This window comes from Gadus chalcogrammus, chromosome 17, assembly GCF_026213295.1.
Source record: "Gadus chalcogrammus isolate NIFS_2021 chromosome 17, NIFS_Gcha_1.0, whole genome shotgun sequence".
Taxonomy (NCBI): Eukaryota; Metazoa; Chordata; class Actinopteri; order Gadiformes; family Gadidae; genus Gadus; species Gadus chalcogrammus.
In genome coordinates this window covers 14,860,221-14,879,604 of record NC_079428.1, presented here as the reverse complement: position 1 = coordinate 14,879,604, position 19,384 = coordinate 14,860,221, and the positions used below count along the sequence as shown (strand labels likewise).

Here is a 19,384-nt window from a genome sequence, read left to right as displayed (position 1 = left end):
AAAGAGGTGTCGGGGGTGGTAGAAGAGGTGTCTGGGGTGGAGGAGCATGAGGGAGAGGTAGGGGGGCTGATGGCAGTGTACTCAACGATGTCCTGAAAGAAAACGAATAAGAAGGAATTAGGAATTATTAGCCAGAACAGGTTGATATGGCCATATGTTACGTACAATATATAATAGCTATGTACACAATATAGTACGGCCAAAAAATACATTGATTAACCATGTATTGGTGTGGATATCAAACATCTGGGCAAGATGTTATTTAAAGGCTCAATAATTTTCTCCCCTGATATCCATTATCATACAATTTCATGCTTCATTTTGCATTACTTGGCAAACGTGATTGTAACTAATATGATAACGTACCATTGTTGTGGGCTATTTCAGCTATTTGAAGGACAATGGGGCCGACACTTAAAAGGCTGCACCTACACTCGTAGAATCTAGAGTTACAATACGTAACCATCGTTCTATGTCGTATAGGCTTCGCCTTTTAAGGCTATCGCTATTGTGTTAAAGGGCGAAGCACAATATAGTCTATGCCTCATTGGTCCCAGGGAGACACGTCTCCCGCCCTCCGCCTCCACCCGGGCGGCAGCGTTCCGCTCCAAGCCCCCGTCGCCGCCATAGGCCCCCGGCATTCACTGTCGCGGCGCCGCAGGCAGCTCCTCCTCCTGGCCCCCCGGCTTACCAGCCCCGTCCGCCTCCATCGCAGGCGAGCGGCCAGCAAAGGCCCAGCGCAGCGGGCTCATGGGGCTATTTCCCGCCCCACAAGCGCCGGCAATTACGGGGCGAGGGAGAAGCGTGTGACAGCGAGAAACACCACTTTACTAAAGACGGCTGTTTTTTCCCTACACATAACGGCGGAGGCTGCCGGCCCTACCATAACTGTTTCTCACGCATCTCCCACCACATATAGGCAGGCCGTCAATAAACCTCAGTACCAGAAACACAGCTACATACATATCATGCGTCAGACGTAGCATAACAACGGCACGTCATCAACGAGCAGCTCCAATGTGTCGGATATATTTTACTCCTCCTCACATTGTCTAATATGCGAGGGGAATAGTCACACAATCACTCTGACAAAGCACCTAGAACTGAGTGCGTCATAGAGAGGCGCGACAAGTCTCTTAGGTAAACCTAATAAAAGAGCATGGGGAAACCCAGGAGGCTGCTGTGCAGATATCCTCCATAGGCATCCCTCTTTGCAGAGCGACAGAGGACGATATTCCTCTGGTCCAGTGAGCTCTGATAGTCTTAGGTGGCTCTGCCCCTGCTGACACATAAGCCTGTGCGATAGCATCACACAGTCAATGCGACAGCCGTTGTTTCGTCTGGGGCAGGCCCTGGGAATGTTCTTTAATGCACAAATAACTGTTGAGATTTGCGCAGAGCCTCCGTGCGCTTCACATAACAGGCAAGCGCGCGCACCAAATTGATTTTTGGAACAGAGAGATTGAAAAGGGGCTTGCTCCTTCCGCTCCACGCATCTACCTGGTATTGCAGTACCTCCAGGACCTGTGCACCCCTCTCTCACTGTGAAAAACAAAACTAAACTCCTCCTGAGAGTACACCCGTCCGCGTTGTGGCAACCCGCTCCTCGAATGAGCCGGGTTCCAGGTACAAGTGACTTGTTAATGAGGGTTAATCCATCCACGGCATTTATTGCATAACAGGGTTAACAATCAGACAGGTCGGCTACCCCTAGGATCTCCGTGGACCTCTAGGGTAGGGCTGGCTCGGCCCTTTCTGTCTCGTCACTCGTCGGCCCTTTCCGTCTGCTCCCGAGTGCCTTTTAAAGTCTTTCCCTGGCTGTCCAGCCAGGTGTCTCCCATCCCGCTGATTGAGGTTCGGTTGGTGCTCTCCGTTGCCGGCTGGTGGGTGACGGTGGTATCGGCCATCCCGGACCAACCCTCGGGCTGGTCCGGGCCGAGGTTTAAGTGGCGGGATGCCACAGCGTGTAGACAATAAAGTGTTGTTTACAATTCATAAACGCACTGCTTACAATTATTCCAACGATATTCTGTTGTTTAAGAAAGAAAAAAGGATTCTTTCTGTGGCGTTTCGATAACTCTGATCTCCAGGTTTCCTTTCGTTATGCTTTCATCACGCTCATTTCAGATTTGCCTGTCATCGCGTGACCGGTGGTCTACAGTGTTTATTAAAGTCTAGACATCTCAGAATGCTTTGCAACCGTTCTCCACGGGATCACGCGTGGGCACCGTTCAGCCCACCTGAACGTGTACGACTCATACTTACCTGGCAAGGGAGATACCATGATAAAGGTGGTTCACCCATAGCGAGGCTCAGCCATTGCACTGAGGCTGTTGCTGTCCCGTGCGAATTCCCCAAATGTGGGAATCTCGATTGCATATTTTCTGGTAGTGGGGGTCTGCTTTCGCGCTCTCCCCTGATCATGTTGTTCTAAAGAAATAATAGCTATGAATGGCTGCGTCGCGCTGCCTACTGCAGTCCATCTCAGGTTTTGCAACGCTACGTTTCTTCAAAAGATCACGCAAACAATCACGCCCAAGCAGTGTAATGCATTGCGTTCAAATATGGAACTCTGAGTCTGGAATAATGTATTCATTCATTCATTTCTTTCATTCATTATGGATCTAATCATTGTTTCTGTACAAGTCCCGTCTCTGGCCACAGCAGCGCTCTCATTCCTTATGGGCTCCTCCTCCTGTATAAAAGTTATGGACCAGACAATAACTGTTTACGGCCATACCACCCTGAGCACGCCCATTCTCGTCCGATCTCGGAAGCTAATCAGGGTCCGGCCTGGTTAGTACTTGGATGGGTGACCGCCTGGGAATACCAGGTGCTGTAAGCAGTATTATTTTTCAACTCGAGCTCATTGGCTGCAATGGCCTGCCGTGCCCTGATCTTCAGCGCCCACTGTTTGAGAATTTAAGCTACATACAGACACTGACAACGTCTCTCCAAACGTTATTTATGAAACATGCGGACAGTCTAGTGAGACTGCCAGCAGAGAGATGTAGCGACCTTGGTTTATTTCTTCAGCTTTCACATACACACAAACACGCACACAGGGTGCTTGGTATTTTTTTTGTTTTGTCGTTTGTCTATTTAACCGCCAAGTGGAGCGACGTGTCTGGGAACCTGGCCTCTTGGTCTGAGAGTGTGTGGGCATCGCTTCTCGGCCTTTGGCTAAGACAGTGATCACCTCCTTTGGTCCGTCTATATATTGCCTGTTTTGTGGCAATTATATAGCAACCTCTGAGGATATTGCACCACGTCCTTGGTGCACCATCTTTAAGTACCTGTTACTTAAAAACTTCATCAAGGATTTCATTGCCTGCTAATAGAACTGCGACAAGGTAAGTGGTATTTTATCGTCTTGTTATTTATTTTTTATTTATTTGGTTTTAGCATTTTATTACTTTTACCTGATTTTTTGTGTTTTTAAACACGTGGTGTCTTCACCATGTCGGTAAACTCTACCGGCATGAGGAGGCACCACAGTGTACATTTTAAATTCAAAGTACCAAATGGAACCATGATACAGACCTCCCGGCTTGATTTTTCGCGAAAGCTAATTCAAGGAATCCTTAAATTTACACCGAAGGACCTGAATAGCATTCTAACCCTGCCCTTCAACAAAGGATTTGATGTAAACTTCCAGGCCGCAACAACCTTGAATGATTTCTGGACACGATATGAACCGGTAAAAGACCAGTTTTCAGCATTTGTAGTGGTGAGACTTAATGACAATGCTATTAAAACAGTAATTGTCAGGATGTTCAATGAAACGGTAAATGCTGATGATATTTCTTTATGGCTGGGTAGATATTGCACTGTGAGGGCCCAGGCTACCAAGGTGAGAGATGAAGATGGCATCTGGAACTGCGCATGGAGGGTCCCCATTCAACAATGGCGGGATCCCCATGGCTTCCAGGGCCTGAAACATCTCCCATCCATGATAGCTCTTGGAGAGAACAGAGGCTACATACACTACCAGTGGCAGCCCAAGCTCTGCCGCAAGTGTGGCGAGCAAGGGCACCTGGCAGAAACATGTGAAAAGGTTGTTTGTGGCAAATGTAGAGAAATTGTTCACTCTTTTGAAGAGTGCACCACTGGCAGAAAGTGCAACCTCTGTGGAGACTTAAACCACCTCTTCAGAGATTGTCCGAAATTCTTTGCCAACATGCTAAAACATGTGGCAAACAAAATGGCGGGTGAGAGTGGACAAACAATTGTACAAATTGAAAAAAACAGGATGGAAAATTCAAATCTCCCGCCAAGCACTGTGATTGGGAGAGAGGTTGGGGGCAAGGCAGGAGATGAGTAGGGGCCTGAGGCTGCCCCACCAAATGGTGAGGCGGAAGAGGGTAGTGCAGCCCGGGCAGCAGGCGGAGCTGGGCAAAACTCCACTTCGGACTCTGATGAAACCGGGAGTCTCGTAACAGTCACCCTGGATGAGGAGTCTGAAGTGGAGTCCAGTGAAGCCTCACTCCTAGGAGCCCAGCCTGGTAAGAGAGCAGTGTCGGAGTTGTCCTCTGAAAATAACGGAGCCTCAGAGAAAAGGGGGAGAGCTGGCACCTCAAACAGGTCATCTGTGGAGGAGTCCAGAGTCTTCCCGAACAACCCCCCCAACACTCTCTCCTTTTTACATATGGCACTACAGTCAACCCCAAAGGACCGGGTTATAAACCAAGCTCGAGTCTGGGAGGGGAATGAATAACCCTAGACCGTTTTTCGTCTTTTAATGCATAGCTGTCTTTTAAATACCATACTCATGATCCTCACCTTTTCTACACTCAATGTGGAAGTGTGAAATCAAGAGTTAGAGCTGACGATTTTATCCTTTCTAAATAATTTTAAGTCATATGTGTTTTTATTACAATAATGTGCATCCTGTCCAACCATGGCCTCCCAGCACAGATATCTATACCACCGTGCGCTTTTATGGAAGGTAGCACAAAATCACTTAACATCGCCTGGAAAAAATGAAAAGTTCTATCTATCAATCCCAGCATAAACCACAGTCCAGGGCTGGTATCCATACTGAATGATGTCGATTCAGGCTTCATCTTTCCCCAGGCCAGAGACAGTCTTTTGGGCCTGGTTCAGACGTGATTGTGTGTGTGTAAGGGCATGTCAGTGTCGGGGTGACGGCCAAGGGGTTTGGGTTGGAAATGACCTCTGTAGTTGGCGGGATCCGCTTGCAGTGGCTGGGATGGGAAAGGGGGGAGGGGTCAGGTGATCATCATGTATTGGTGCGCTGCATTGCGTGGGGGCTCTTGTACAATGGTGTAGGGGGTCTATTCTATGTTCTCCAGCCAGATCAGGTCGGGCTCCTCTGGTGGTCCCTCGTCGAAACTCTCCGGTGTATACTCGATCCCCATGTAAGCTTGGATGGCACCTGCTGCACCTGTAGCGCCCATCGCTCCCTGGGCTCTCCATCCATCCTGTGAAGGGGTCATTAATGCCGGAGCACTCTGCCAACTCTAATCTGAGGGACTGTAACCCTGCCAGCGCCCTGGCCACCTGCTGTGTTATTGGGGATAAAAGTACAACATGTCGTCCATCCCACACAACCCTCCTTGCTTTGCCAATAGCATATCTATATCTATATAGTCCCTTGACCTTATCCGTGGAAAAATTGACAAACCGTTGCTGATTATAGTATATATTATTTATCCAATCAACATTTTTGTTAATAGTGGACCACCAAAACAGGACTGATTAAAACCCTGCCGAAATTTGATTGCATCAAATTTAATTTAATTTTGTTAATCTTTGTCTCAAGCGTCCCATTCCTCTCTCCACCATACCTTGTGGTTTGAGGATTGTAGACACGGACTAGTCTTTATTTGACATGCAGATGTTAAATCACTTGTTTGAGTGTTTTCTGAATAGACACTGCCCTATCGCCTGAGCTAATTTGTGACGGAATTCCAAACCTTGGCATGACTTCTCCAGTCAGAAACTTGATTACTGTAACCGCACTTTGGTCTTTTGATGGAACTGCTTCTACCCATCTATTGAACACTGTTTTTTTCAAATATTTCACCCTCATTTAGCTGGATGGCAATCATTGTTTGCAAGTATGGTGAAGAAAAACTTTGTTTTTCAAAAATGTTTCTAATTTTCCTCAATACCTCCCCCCTTTCACAATGGTGAAAACCATGCGCATTAAATGATAAGCAAATCTAAGAACGCCGTTGGTGCAACCAACGTCGAAACGTCTAACCTTAACAAGCAGCAAACTAAAACCAATATTTTGGGAAGGGAAATCGAAACCAGTATGTCCAAAACCAAAGCCCAATATGGGTGGGTTTACCATCAGCCGCCTGAAACCACGCTGTTCCAAAGTCATGCACTAAACCGAAAAACGTACATGTGTTAGTGGGCTTCTATACCACAAAGGTAAAATAAAATAAAACGCGACATGCCCCGTTCCAAGACCACCTCTGCTGCCAGAGTTGACATATCTGACTCCCGTTCCTCCTCCACCCTCCACCCCACCCGGCACTTCCTATGATTGTTGCAGCTCGTCACTTCATTGTCAAGTGAGCCAGTGCCCACAGCGACTCTGCCAAGTAATCGTGACTGTGCCTGCCCGGCAACGGAGAACCCAATCAAATCATTTGTCAAGTTTTCAACAACTGATGACGTAGGCCGGTAAAATTTTAACGTGACACGGTGACAGAGCTCCTTCCCATGAGTAAACAATTTGCGTCAAGTAGGCTAGGCTCCAAAAATGGCAGGTAAAAAATGCACAGCAAAAAGAAAATATGAAGAGGAACACAGGACGTTTTTGACAGAGTGGGAGAGTTTATATTTTTTTGTTGAACGTAATGGGAAGCCATTCTGCCTTATATGCCAGGTGTCATTAGCTCAATTCAAGGCTTCAAATCTTCAGCGCCACTTCAGCTCACTCCATGCTAACTTCGACCAGGAATTTCGGAAAGGGACTGAACTTCGCAAGCACAAGTTAATCGCTTTGAAAACGCAGGCAGAAAAGCAGACACAGATGTTCCAAAAATCTACGACGCACTCAGAGACCCTAACGCTGGCATCTTATCAACTGGCTTGGAACATTGCACGAGCTAAAAAGCCATACAATGAAGGGGAGTTTGTAAAAAAATGCCTCAGTGACGTTGTTAAAATCTTGTCTCCTGAAAACGACAAACTAAAACGAATGGTGTCAGACGTCCAACTGTCCCGCCACACTGTTGAACGCAAAATATCGGACATTAACACAGCTATTGAATCGCAGTTGCACTCCGATCTTCAAGAATGCGAATATTTTAGTGTCGCATTGGACGAGTCTTGCGACATTCAGGACAAGCCACAGTTGGCAATATTTGCACGGTCGGTATCAAGTGAGTGTCATATCAGAGAAGAACTCCTTGACATTGTGCCATTGAAGGACCGAACCCGTGGAATAGATGTAAAAGAAGCGATGATGGCTGCATTTGCGAAAGCAAGTCTCCCGATACCAAAACTGACTGCAATGGCCACGGATGGAGCACCTGCCATGATCGGCTCTTTGAAAGGGCTTGTGGGGCTGTGCAGAGCTGACCACACATTTCCAGAGTTTTGGAATTTCCATTGTATAATCCACAGGGAGCAACTCGTCTCTAAATCACTGAATTTAGACAACGTCATGAAGCCCGTGATGGAAATCGTCAACTACATCCGCACACATGCGCTTAACCACAGGCAATTCAAGAATCTCATCGCTGAGCTGGACCAAGGGCTTCCAGGTGACCTGCCGCTGCACTGCACTGTGAGGTGGCTGTCAAAAGGCAAGGTACTTTCTCGCTTCTTGGAGCTTTTGGATGCCGTGAAACTGTTCATGGAAGAGAAGGACAAGGACTATCCCGAGCTCTCTGACCCCAAGTGGATTATGGATCTGGCCTTTTTGGTCGACATGCTGTGTCACTTGGACAGACTGAACCTGACCCTGCAGGGTAAGTTACACATGCTGCCTGACCTGGTGCAAAGTGTGTTGTTCAAGCTGTTCAAGACGCATATTCAAAGGGGAGATTTAGCGCATTTTCCCGCTCTGCTAAAATCCAACGGGCAAGACACCTGCTGCGCCGCCCTGAAAGAGCAAAAAGCCAGATATGCAACACTGGTTGAAAACCTGCACGAGAGCTTTGTGACCCGGTTCTGTGATCTACAACTGAAAAGGCCACAGATTACGTTCCTCGTCGACCCGTTCAATGTGGAGACAGACTGTTTGAAAGCCCCACTAGTCACAGATGAGGCTGCGGCCGAGTTGGAGATGATCGATCTTTGTGAGGAGGACCAACTTAAATCTGCTTTAAGGGAAGGGACCATTGAGTTCTGGAAAAGTGTGCCAATGGAAAAATATCCCAATGTCAAACGGGCTGCGCTCAAGATAATGTCAATGTTTGGGTCAACATACGTCTGCGAGTCTGTGTTCTCTACCCTTAAACACGTGAAATCAAAGCATCGCTCTGTTCTGACAGACACACATGTGAGAGAATTGCTTCGAGTGGCAACAACGGAATACAAGCCAGATTTCAAGAGAATTGTTCAAGGCAAGGAATGCCAGAAGTCCCACTAAGCAACATGCAAAGTAAGAGAAAAACGCTATTGTTATATTTTTGTTTGTGGACTTGGTTGAACTGAGAGTTTGTGTGAGGCAGTGCACACAATGTTCATTGTTAAACATTGTTTAAAATTGTTCAAGGCAAGGAATGCCAGAAGTCCCACTAAGTAACATGTATATAAGAGAAAAACGCTATTTTAAATGTTTATATTTTTTGTTTGTGGACTTGGTTGAACTAAGAGTGTGTGTGTGTGTGTGTGTGTGTGTGTGTGTGTGTGTGTGTGTGTGTGTGAGACAGTGCACACAATGTTCTCTGTGGAAAATTGTTTAAAATTGTTCAAAGCAAGGAATGCCAGAAGTCCCACTAAGTAACATGTATAATAGAGAAAAACGCTATTGTAAATTGTTATATATTTTTTTGTGGACTTGGTTGAACTGAGAGTTTGTGTGTGAGGCAGTGCACACAATGTTCATTGTTGAAAATGACTGGCCTGTGGTCTTCGTACTGTAGGAGTCCATTTCTGTCATTATGTTGGTTGTGTGACATTTACAGTAAATCTGGCTGAGCAGAGATCTGTGTGTGTGTGTGTGTGTGTGTGTGTGTGTGTGTGTGTGTGTGTGTGTGTGTGTGTGTGTGTGTGTGTGTGTGTGTGTGTGTGTGTGTGTGTGTGTGTGTGTGTGTGTGTGTGTGTGTGTGTGTGTGTGTAAGGGATGGGGGATGTTCATGTGTACCCGTGTGTATGATGTGGCTCTTTGCAGTAACACAGTAAAAAATGTGGCTCTTGACCAGTTGACCAGTCAGAGACTGGCCAACCAGTCTCTGACTGGTTGGCCACCCCTGATTTACGGTATGGGCTGTGGTACCACTTTGAAGGAGGAAATATTAATAATAAGAATCCTTACAAAAACAATAGGGTTCCAACCTGTTGGCTTGGACCCCTAATAAGTATTCTCCAATTGTCATCTTTGGAGCTGTATCACATGACAACTTTATCAGAATCTAATGACCTGGGCCACCAGGATTCAGTTTTAGGACACACTACCAACCACGCACACACATATATACGCGTACACCAAGTATACACACACATACCCAATTCAGAACAAAGGAAAAGGTAAAGTTGTTTTCCACTTCTGTTAGCTTTGTAATTTCTTATCACTACCTCCGTGTCCCTATACATTATTGGATCAGAAAGTCCCTCCCATGGGCCATATAGTGCCTGATCCTTCTGTTCTTTCCTCCTATTTCTCAGAGATTTTTTCATCTCACCTTTAAGCAAGGCAAGGCAACTTTATTTATCTAGCACTTTTCATACACAAGGCAGACTCAAAGTGCTTCACATATAAACCTTGTCATACAATTAAATAAAATAATAAATAAGTAAAAGAAAAACATGGGTAAAATAGAAAGTTGAAAAGGCATTTTAGTATTGAAATAGAAAATAAAGGCAAAGTTCTTTTTAGAAAGTGCAATGTATTTAAGATTTAACAGAAAGCTATAGCAAACATAAAAGTCTTCAGTCTTGTTTTAAAGGTGCTCAGAGTTGGGGCAAGTCTTAAATCCTCTGGGAGTTTATTCCAGCGATTTGTTGCATAGTAACTAAATCCTGCTTTCCCATGTTTCGTGTTTACTCTGGGGATAATTAACAGATTGGTCTCAGAGCTTCTTAGTGGTCTAGAAGGCTGATGTAGTGGAAGCATATCAGTTAAATATTTTGGGTTAAAACCATGTAGGGATTTATAGGTTAGCAACATGATTTTAAAATCAATTCTCTGACCTACAGGAAGCCAATGTAACGATTTCAGAATTGGTGTAATATGATCATATTTTTTGGTCTTTGTTAGAACTCTAGCAGCAGCATTCTGAACAAGCTGAAGCTTCCTCTGAGTTTGTTTTGGGAGACCTGTAAGGAGACCATTGCAGTAATCAAGCTTACTAGTGATAAAGGCATGTACAATATTTTGTAAGTCTTCGGTGGACATGAGCCCTCTAAGTCTTGCTACATTTTTAAGGTGATAATATGCCGATTTTGTAAATGATTTGATGTGACTGTCAAAATGTAAATCTGAATCCATGATAACCCCTAGATTTCTGGCTTTGATTGAGGTTTTCAGGGACAGAGAGTGAAGGTGTTGGGTTACTTTAAGCCTTCCGTTTTAGAACCAAATACAATTATCTCGGTTTTGTCCTCATTTAGTTGAAGGAAATTTCGGCACATCCATTCTTTCACTTGCTCAATTCACTGGCACAGCAGATCTAGGGGCCGATAGTCATTTGGTGATGGCGATACATAGATTTGTGTGTCATCAGCATAGCAATGATGGTCAATATTGTTATTTTGCATGATTTGCCCTAGTGGGAGCATGTAGATGTTGAATAAAGAGGGTCCTAAGATCGAACCTTGTGGGACTCCACATGTCAGGTTGGTTGATTCTGATACAAAGTCGCCAATGGAAACAAAGTAGTTCCTATTTTGTAGGTAGGACCTGAACCAATTTAAGACGGTGCCTGAAAGCCCCATCCAGTTTTCTAACCTGTCCAGAAGTAATGTATGGTCTATAGTGTCGAATGCAGCACCGAGGTCAAGTGGCATTAGTATTGAGGTTTCGCCAGAGTCTGTGTTAAGACGGATGTCGTATACAACTTTAATAAGGGCGGTCTCAATGCTGTGCAGGGGTCGAAATCCTGATTGGAAGGTGTCATAGCAACCAGTTGATGCCAGGAAGTGATTAAGTTGCTGGAGGACAACTTTCTCAATGATTTTACTTATGAAGGGTAGATTTGATATTGGTCTGTAGTTGTTAATAACAGAGGCATCTAGGCTCCGCTTTATTAAAAGGGGTTTAAAGGCCCACTATGCAACTTTTTTAGCCAAAATTACATTAAGTATGCAGGTTGAGAGTTATGCTGATGGTTCTGCATCCATTTCTGGGTCGATTGGTGGGTGTGTCATTTCCCCATGTCGCCTCTACAGTGAAAAAGCGCATATGCAACTTGATGTGTTCGGACCGAGCGCACCCGGATGTGGCGCGGCGGAAGTATCCTCGAAAATGTAGTCAGATTGTAGTTTCGAAAATGCTTTACGGCACAGACACACACCCAAACATGGCACCGGCTAGATATAAACAGCCAGTTGCGAGGCAATTGTTGTCCGAGGTAGGAAACCCAAACGCCGCCGTGTTTGGGTGCATGATAGAGTTTAGATCAGGTTAGATTAAATAATCTCGGATATAAATAACGATCTCATCTCATCGTCATCTGTTTATCCGGGGTCGGGTCGCGGGGGGAGCAGCTCAAGCAGGGGGCTACAGACTTCCCTTTCCCGGGCCACATTGACCAGCTCTGACGGGGGGATCCCGAGGCGTTCCCAGGCCAGTGTTGAGATATAATCTCTCCACCTAGTCCTGGGTCTTCCCCGAGGTCTCCTCCCCAATGGACGTGCCTGAAACACCTCCAAAGGGAGGCGCCCAGTGGGCATCCTTGCCAGATGCCCGAACCACCTCAGCTGACTCCTTTCTAAGTAAAGGAGCAGCGGCTCTAATCCGAGTTCCTCACGGATGACTGAGCTTCTCACCCTATCCCGAGACGCCAGCCACCCTTCTGAGAAAACTCATCTCGGCCGCTTTTACCCGCGATCTCGTCCTTTCGGTCATCACCCAACCCCTCATGACCATAGGTGAGGATAGGAACGAAGATCGACCGGTAGATCGAGAGCTTTGCCTTGCGGCTCAGGTCTCTTTTCGTAACAACGGTGCGGTAAAGCGAACGCAATTCCGCCCCCGCTGCTCCGATTCTCCGGCCAATCTCACGCTCCATAGTACCCTCACTCGCGAACAAGACCCCGAGGTACTTGAACTCCTTCACTTGGGCTAAGGACTCATAAATAACGATAATCGGGTTAAATAACTTCACATGGTGTGTCTGGTGCGTTTCCAGAATTCGTAGTGTTGACCAGCAGAGAAATAGTCCGCCAAGACGTTGAGGTTGTTTAGCAACCAGAGACTCTGTCCATGCAAGTGAACGGAGCGTTCACTCTTCGTCATAACTATCAAACCAAACATCCTTCACATTCACCGAGCGAACATTATGAAAGTAAAATGCACATTTCTCGCTAAAAATGTTTCCATAAACGCATTTAATGGCGTAACTATGTTACTATTTCCACCCAGAATAAAGAAAGATGTAGGCCGTATGCTTCTGTGCAAGGGTCTGGGTCACTACAGTAACGAATTGCTTTACGGCACAGACCCACAAACACGGAACCGGCTCGATGTAAACACAAGTCACTAAGGGATTGTTATATTCATCATAGATCAGCCGACTAAAAAGAGACAGAGAAACCCAATGTCGGAGGAACAGAAGAAGAGAAAAGGGAGACAGACCGACAGAGAGGCCAGACACGAGTAAACGTTGGGCAAGCTTTTCAGGAATAGCGTGAACTGAAAGAAAAACAAGACTGCAAATCAGACGCCGACTCGGCCGTGTTGCTTTTGAAATTGAAAGTACCCTTGGGTGAACTTTGTCTGCGTAATATTCTTGATTCTGATAGTCTCTGTACACATGTGTTTGCTCAACCATTTTTTTGAGCCCTGTGAAAATTGTTTTCTCGACCGTTTTGTTGTGAGCCCTGTATGTTTCTAGCTTGCTTGGTTGCAACCATATAAACACCTTTGTTTCCATGGGTGTATTGCTGTTCGTCTGTCTCGTCCCCCAGATACAGTCTGAATCCCCGAATCCAGGTTCTTGTTTATTTCGATTATTATGTTGGCCAAACCTCTTACACTGATTGTTCTGTTCAACCTAAGATAAAACAATTATAACCTAGGGTATAAATTCGCCCCGTCAACTATAAAAAATGATGGATTTATGTTTATTGCAATGCAAATACACCATTTTAAAAATGTATAACCTTGCCTACACTCTATGAACATCTACTTCGGACAATGCTCCGCGCATTCGCCGGCTTCTTTGAAAACAAAAGCACATGGCTCGTGTAGAAGTGCATGGGGAAGGGACGTCAACGAGTTGTTACGACAGTGTTGTGAAATATCTACTACGAAGCTTTAGGGGGCGCTGTGTAGAGAAATGTGCGTGCCAAAACCAAGAAAACAGCGAAGAAATGCCCGAAGTTGCATAGTGGGCCTTTAATAACTAGTTTTCAAAGCTTTTGGGAAATTGCCTGACTGGAGAGAGTTGTTAACTATCTGCAATATGTCTACTGCTAGGCAGTCGAAAACATTCTTAAAGAGGTTGGTAGGTATAGTATCAAGGCAATTGGTGGATGGCTTCAGTTGTGTCACAGTTTCCACAAGATTTTGAGAGTCTATAACATTAAAGCATGCCATCCTTGCCACGTTATTTTTCCCTGAACAGGGTGGTAGTCCAACAATTTTGTTTGAAGTGGAGATATTGATGGCGCGTCTGATACCTTCAATTTTATCACTAAAAAGCTGCAAACTCATTGCATTTCTGCGTGGAATTGAGATCAGGTGGAATTTCTGTTGGGGGGTTGGTCAGTCTGTCAACAGTTGCAAATAGGGTTTTTGCATTATTAGTGTTGGTTTTCATGATATTGGAGTGTTTATAAAATGTTTAAAAATGTTTCTCTAGCATTTTTTAAGTCTAAATTGTAGGCACGGAGGCTCTCTTTGTAGATATGGTGATGTGACGCCCCGCTCTGTTCATTGAGCGCTAGGCCTATTCCTCCCTCTGCCTGTAGGGTATAGGAATAGGCTTGTATGCTGTTTATGTGTTGTACTGCTCTCTTTGGCCTGTAGGAGGAGCTTGAGTGTTCCCGGTGTAACGAGGGAATTGCACGCAGCCGTGTGCTGGCTGCCGGGGATAAAGGCAGCGTCCTGTGGCCCAATTCGTTTTCTCTCTCTAGACGCGGTTTGACGGCTGGATGCAGCGGTCGCAATGTATTCTCTGCGCCCGTGTGTATTTATGGAAACTGTCTGTCAATAAATATCATTATTGTATTGAGCGTTACCCGACGGTGTCTGTTTCCCTATGTTCGACGCCTTTGAGCCAAGGCGTTCGTGACATTTGGGGGCTCGTCCGGGATCAGAAGATCCGGTAACTGTCTGCTTTAAGCAGTGTTTAAGGCCCATGTTGGCTGTGATAGCGACGTGCGGTAACTTAGACTAGGCTACTTGGAGTTCCATGGCCTGTTGTGGCGTGGGGTGAGTAGGTCTGGTGCTAACTGGCGAGTTTTTGTGAATGAAACTAGTAGTGGGCGTGGTTTGAGCCTGCTGTGTACTCGCCTGGTTGTTAGGGGAGATCTGCGCTGTCAAGCGGTAACGTTCATTTAGGCACGATTTCATAAGTTTTGTTTTGCGGGGTGAAATCGCGGCTTTCATAGTGGGGTGGCTGGTTTCAAGAGCAAACGCTGTCCCCATTTAGAGCGCCTCCGCGCTGGGTCATAGGTTCCGGAGACGGAGTCTGGACCGGAGTTCACCGCTGCAGAGTAAGGCTGCATCGACTTTGGTCGGGATGGCTGGCATCTGACGGTATTGGTGGGTGTTCATTTCGGTTGTTCACTAATCCACGGTTCTTGGACTCCGTCAGAAGATAGGTGAGTTTAGGCGGGGGGTAAATGTTTAGGAGGACGCTCTGTAATTGGTTTTCCCTACTGTGCTAGCCGCGTTGATCATTGTTTGGATCGTATTTCTTTTTTCGTTTGGGTTATGGAAGGTTGGTTATGAGCGCATTGGATGCGTTTTGGGAAGCTCCATCGGAGAGCTTGTTGTTAACACTAACGGTTAAGCAGTTACTAGAGGTTGCAGAACGGTATTCCATTGAGATTACGTTGCCGAGAACTGCCAGGAAGGACCGTTTGGTAGATTTGATTTGTGAGAGTTTAAAGGTAAAAGACGTGTTGCCCTTCTTTTGTTCTCCGATTGTCGATCCAGTTATGGAGCAGTCGCCCGGTCAGAAATCTGAGTCCGCTATGGCTTATAGTGGGCTATCTTTTGAGGAGCAAAAAGTTATTTTGCAAATGCAACTCGAGCACAAAAGATTTGACGCGGTGGAAAGGGAGCAGGAACGTTTGTTGGAGCAGGAAAGATTACGGTTGGAACGTCTTCGCCTGGACCTGATGGCGGAGGGGAAATATGGGAATTCCAAGCAGCCATCGAGTCTTGCGAGTATGGTTAAGTTTCTCCCTAAGTTCAATGAGAGGGACCCAGATGTTTTTTTTTCCCTGTTTGAAAGTGTCGCTAGTGATCTGGAGTGGACTGGTGAGGACCAAGTTTTATTGTTGCAGACTGCCTTGTACGGGAAATCCCAAGAGGCGTATGTCGCTCTGTCCGCAATCGATCGGAAAAACTATAAAACGGTTAAGGAGGCGGTGCTGAAAGCATACAAGCTTGTCCCTGAGGCGTACCGACAGCGTTTTCTGAATCATCAAAAGTCGGAAGAACAAACATACTCTGAGGCAGCCAGGGAGCAGTCCAGTTTGTTCCACTGTTGGCTTGCAGCTGAGGGTGTTGATGATTTTGATTCGTTGTGTAATTTAATGATTGTGGAGCAGTTTAAGAACATCTTGCCCGAACGGGTGGCTACTTATGTGAACGAACATAAGGTGAAAACTGTCTCTGAGGCTAGTTCTCTTGCCGATGGCTATGTCTTGACACACAAGAGTTACCCGCGTGAATTCTCTCCACGCGAAGATTATCGGCTAGAGCGGCAACCGGCTTTCCAACTGCGCTATAGTCAGGGTTACGCAGGACCTCCCGGGAGGTTTAATTTTGGATCTGGCGGAAAAAATAAAGATGGTAATTTTGACAATACTTGCCGTGAGTGCCACAAGCCAGGGCACTTCAGACGTGATTGTCCTGATTTGGCCCGTAAACAGCCAACGACCAGCACGGGAGTGGTTGGTTGTGTGTCCTCAGTTAGGTTTGTTCACAAGAAGGGTGCGAACGGAGGTACGGGCGAACTGTTGCGTTCCGAGTGTTCTACGGTATCGGGCGGGGATGAAAGCTTGTGTGTGGTGCCGACTGTTCCTGACGCTGTTTATGCTCCTTTTGTTAGTGACGGGTTTGTGTCGTTGGTTGGTGACTCTCGGAGAGTGCCAGTCAAAATTTTGCGCAACACTGGAGCCTCAGAAAGTTTAATCCGTCAGTCTGTGCTCGCCTTTTCCCCAGCATCAGACACTGGCAATGCGGTCTTGATTCGGGGAATTGGATTGCATTCGTTTCCTGTACCTCTGCATAGGATCGAACTAGATTCCGGTTTCATAAACGGAGAAGTGACGATCGCTGTTCGTCCTTCGCTGCCTGTGGATGGCATTGATTTGATTTTGGGCAACAATTTGGGACGTGAGTTTTTCCTTTTCAATCTCCGCCAACGCCTGTGGTCAGTAGGCCTACAGGAGTGGAACTGTCAGTTGAGTCTGACGAGTGTTCTGAGGAGTTCCCGGAGGTGTTCACTGCCTGCGCGGTGACTCGTGCTGTGGCTCGTGCGCAGGTAGAGGATTCATCTGGTGTTCCTGTGACGTTGGCGAAGATGGTCATTTCAGTGTTACCAGCGCCATTGTCTGTGGATGGGGTCATTGAGGCTCAGAAAGAGGGCGCCACCTTGGAGGGGTGCTATGCGATGATTGTGGATGATCAGGGTGTGGAGCATGAGTGTTCTATCCAAGACGGGTTGCCTCTTGCAGGTACTGCGTCCAGTCAAGTGGTGGTGCATACCCAATCTGTTGGTACTCCTTTTGAGCACCTGATCATTGACTGTTGGGCCCCTGCCGGAGTCAGGGTCTGGCATTGAGTTGAAGCGAGATTGGGCAGAGTGTTTACCATGGCTCTTGCTGGCGGCACGGGCAGTCGTGCAGGGAAGTATGGGATTTGGTCCTAGTGACCTCGTCTTTGGTCACAGGGTGCGGACACCTCTGTCTGTCTTGGGCAGTGAGTTGGGCGGTACAGAACCACCAGAGAGCTTGGCCGACCATGTCCAAGGTTTTCGTTGCAAGCTGTTCCTTGCATGGAAGATGGCGAGCGAAAATCGGGGTCGTGCGAGAATGAAGACACCGTATGACCGTGGCCGGGAAAATGTAATGGAGTGAGGATGAATGTCTGTCTATCTGTCATGTCTTTGTTCTGCTTCAGGTGTCCCGTGTATCCAGGCGCCGGATATACGGGAGAGTGGAGGCGGTAATAAGGTTGTGAGTATGACTGTTTGTGGAGTGTTTGGCTGTTGGTTTGATGTGCATTTTTTGGAACAGGTGTGTCTTCCTCTGCGCCTCTGTGTTATTAAAAATGTTTTTTTTTTATGGGTTTATGTGGGCAAGGATATACACTTGATAAAATAACTTGTGGTGGTTGGTATTTTGTAATGTTTTTCCCAGAAGCCAATGAGGTGGGCTCCTGTCTTTTGGGGGGGAGTGATGTGACGCCCCGCTCTGTTCATTGAGCGCTAGCCCTATTCCTCCCTCTGCCTGTAGGGTATAGGAATAGGCTTGTATGCTGTTTATGTGTTGTACTGCTCTCTTTGGCCTGTAGGAGGAGCTTGAGTGTTCCCGGTGTAACGAGGGAATTGCACGCAGCCGTGTGCTGGCTGCCGGGGATAAAGGCAGCGTCCTGTGGCCCAATTCGTTTTCTCTCTCTAGACGCGGTTTGACGGCTGGTTGCAGCGGTCGCAATGTATTCTCTGCGCCCGTGTGTATTTATGGAAACTGTCTGTCAATAAATATCATTATTGTATTGAGCGTTACCCGACGGTGTCTGTTTCCCTATGTTCGACGCCTTTGAGCCAAGGCGTTCGTGACAGTGAATATGAAGTTTTGTTTAACGCCAGATGCGTTCAACCTTCCTGCATTATTTTTTCTGTGCTGTTACAGATTAAGCTTTTCTCCAGGGTGCCTTTTGCTTTCAAGAAATTGTTTTAACCTTATAAGGTGCAATGACATCCATGACTTTCAAAAAGTGTTCAGACAAGGAAGGATCAGTCACAGAGAGATCAGAAACATTGAGGCCCTTTGTGATAACCAGGTCTAGAGTGTGCCCCTTACAATGAGTAGTTTCTTTCACATGTTGAGACAGTTCAAATGTGTCAAATGGTAAAACGTTTTTTTGCACACTTTTTTTTTGTCACACAAATCAGTCACATTGAAGTCACCAGTTATAACTAGACAGTCAAAGTCTGTGGAGATGCTAGACAATAATTCTGTGAAGTCATCGAAAAAATGTGCAGAGTATGTGGGTGGCCTGTAAATAATTAATAGGAGAACTCTGGGGGAGCATACAGCACAAAGGTATTCAAATGATGGAAAATCACAAAGTAACATCTGTTTCCCCTGAAAAACATTTTTAAATATAACAGCAACCCCTCCACCTCTTTTTCCAGATCTACATGCATCAAAAAAGTTATAGTTGGGAGGAGCTGTCTCTATCAGAACGGTTGCACTGTTATTTTGTTCCAGCCATGTTTCAGTTAAAAACATAAATTCCAGTTAAGAGGTGGTAATAAAATCATTAACTAAAAATGATTTGTTATTAAGAGACCTAACATTAAGTAGACCCATCCTGATGGTGTTGTTGACAGGCTTTAAGGTTGTTTTTGGTTTGGAGGCAATATGTATGAGATTTGTGAGGTTAGCAGTGTGTCTAAGTTTCCCTTTGTTTACTCTCTTAGTGGTTAAAGCAGGAATGCAAAAGTTGCTATGTTTTGACATAGGCAACCTTAGGTTCAGCAGATTATGCGAAACGTCCTTTATTTATTTTTCTACGGCTGAACCCTTTTTTGTCTCTGTAATACTCTACTACTATCAGTACAGGGGGGGGGGGGCTGGGGCTCCCTCCGCTTGGGTGTTATCAGACTGT

At 46.1% G+C, this 19,384-nt stretch overlaps 1 non-coding gene and 1 pseudogene across 1 annotated transcript; both read left to right on the top strand.

Moving 5' to 3' along the window:
• The first annotated feature begins 2,257 nt into the window (after positions 1-2,257).
• LOC130370615 (U1 spliceosomal RNA) lies at positions 2,258-2,419 on the top strand. Its single transcript, XR_008893102.1, has one exon. It is a non-coding gene; the product is annotated as a U1 spliceosomal RNA (small nuclear RNA).
• A 307-nt stretch (positions 2,420-2,726) lies between these two features.
• Positions 2,727-2,845, top strand: LOC130370581 (5S ribosomal RNA; annotated as a pseudogene).
• Positions 2,846-19,384: the final 16,539 nt, after the last annotated feature.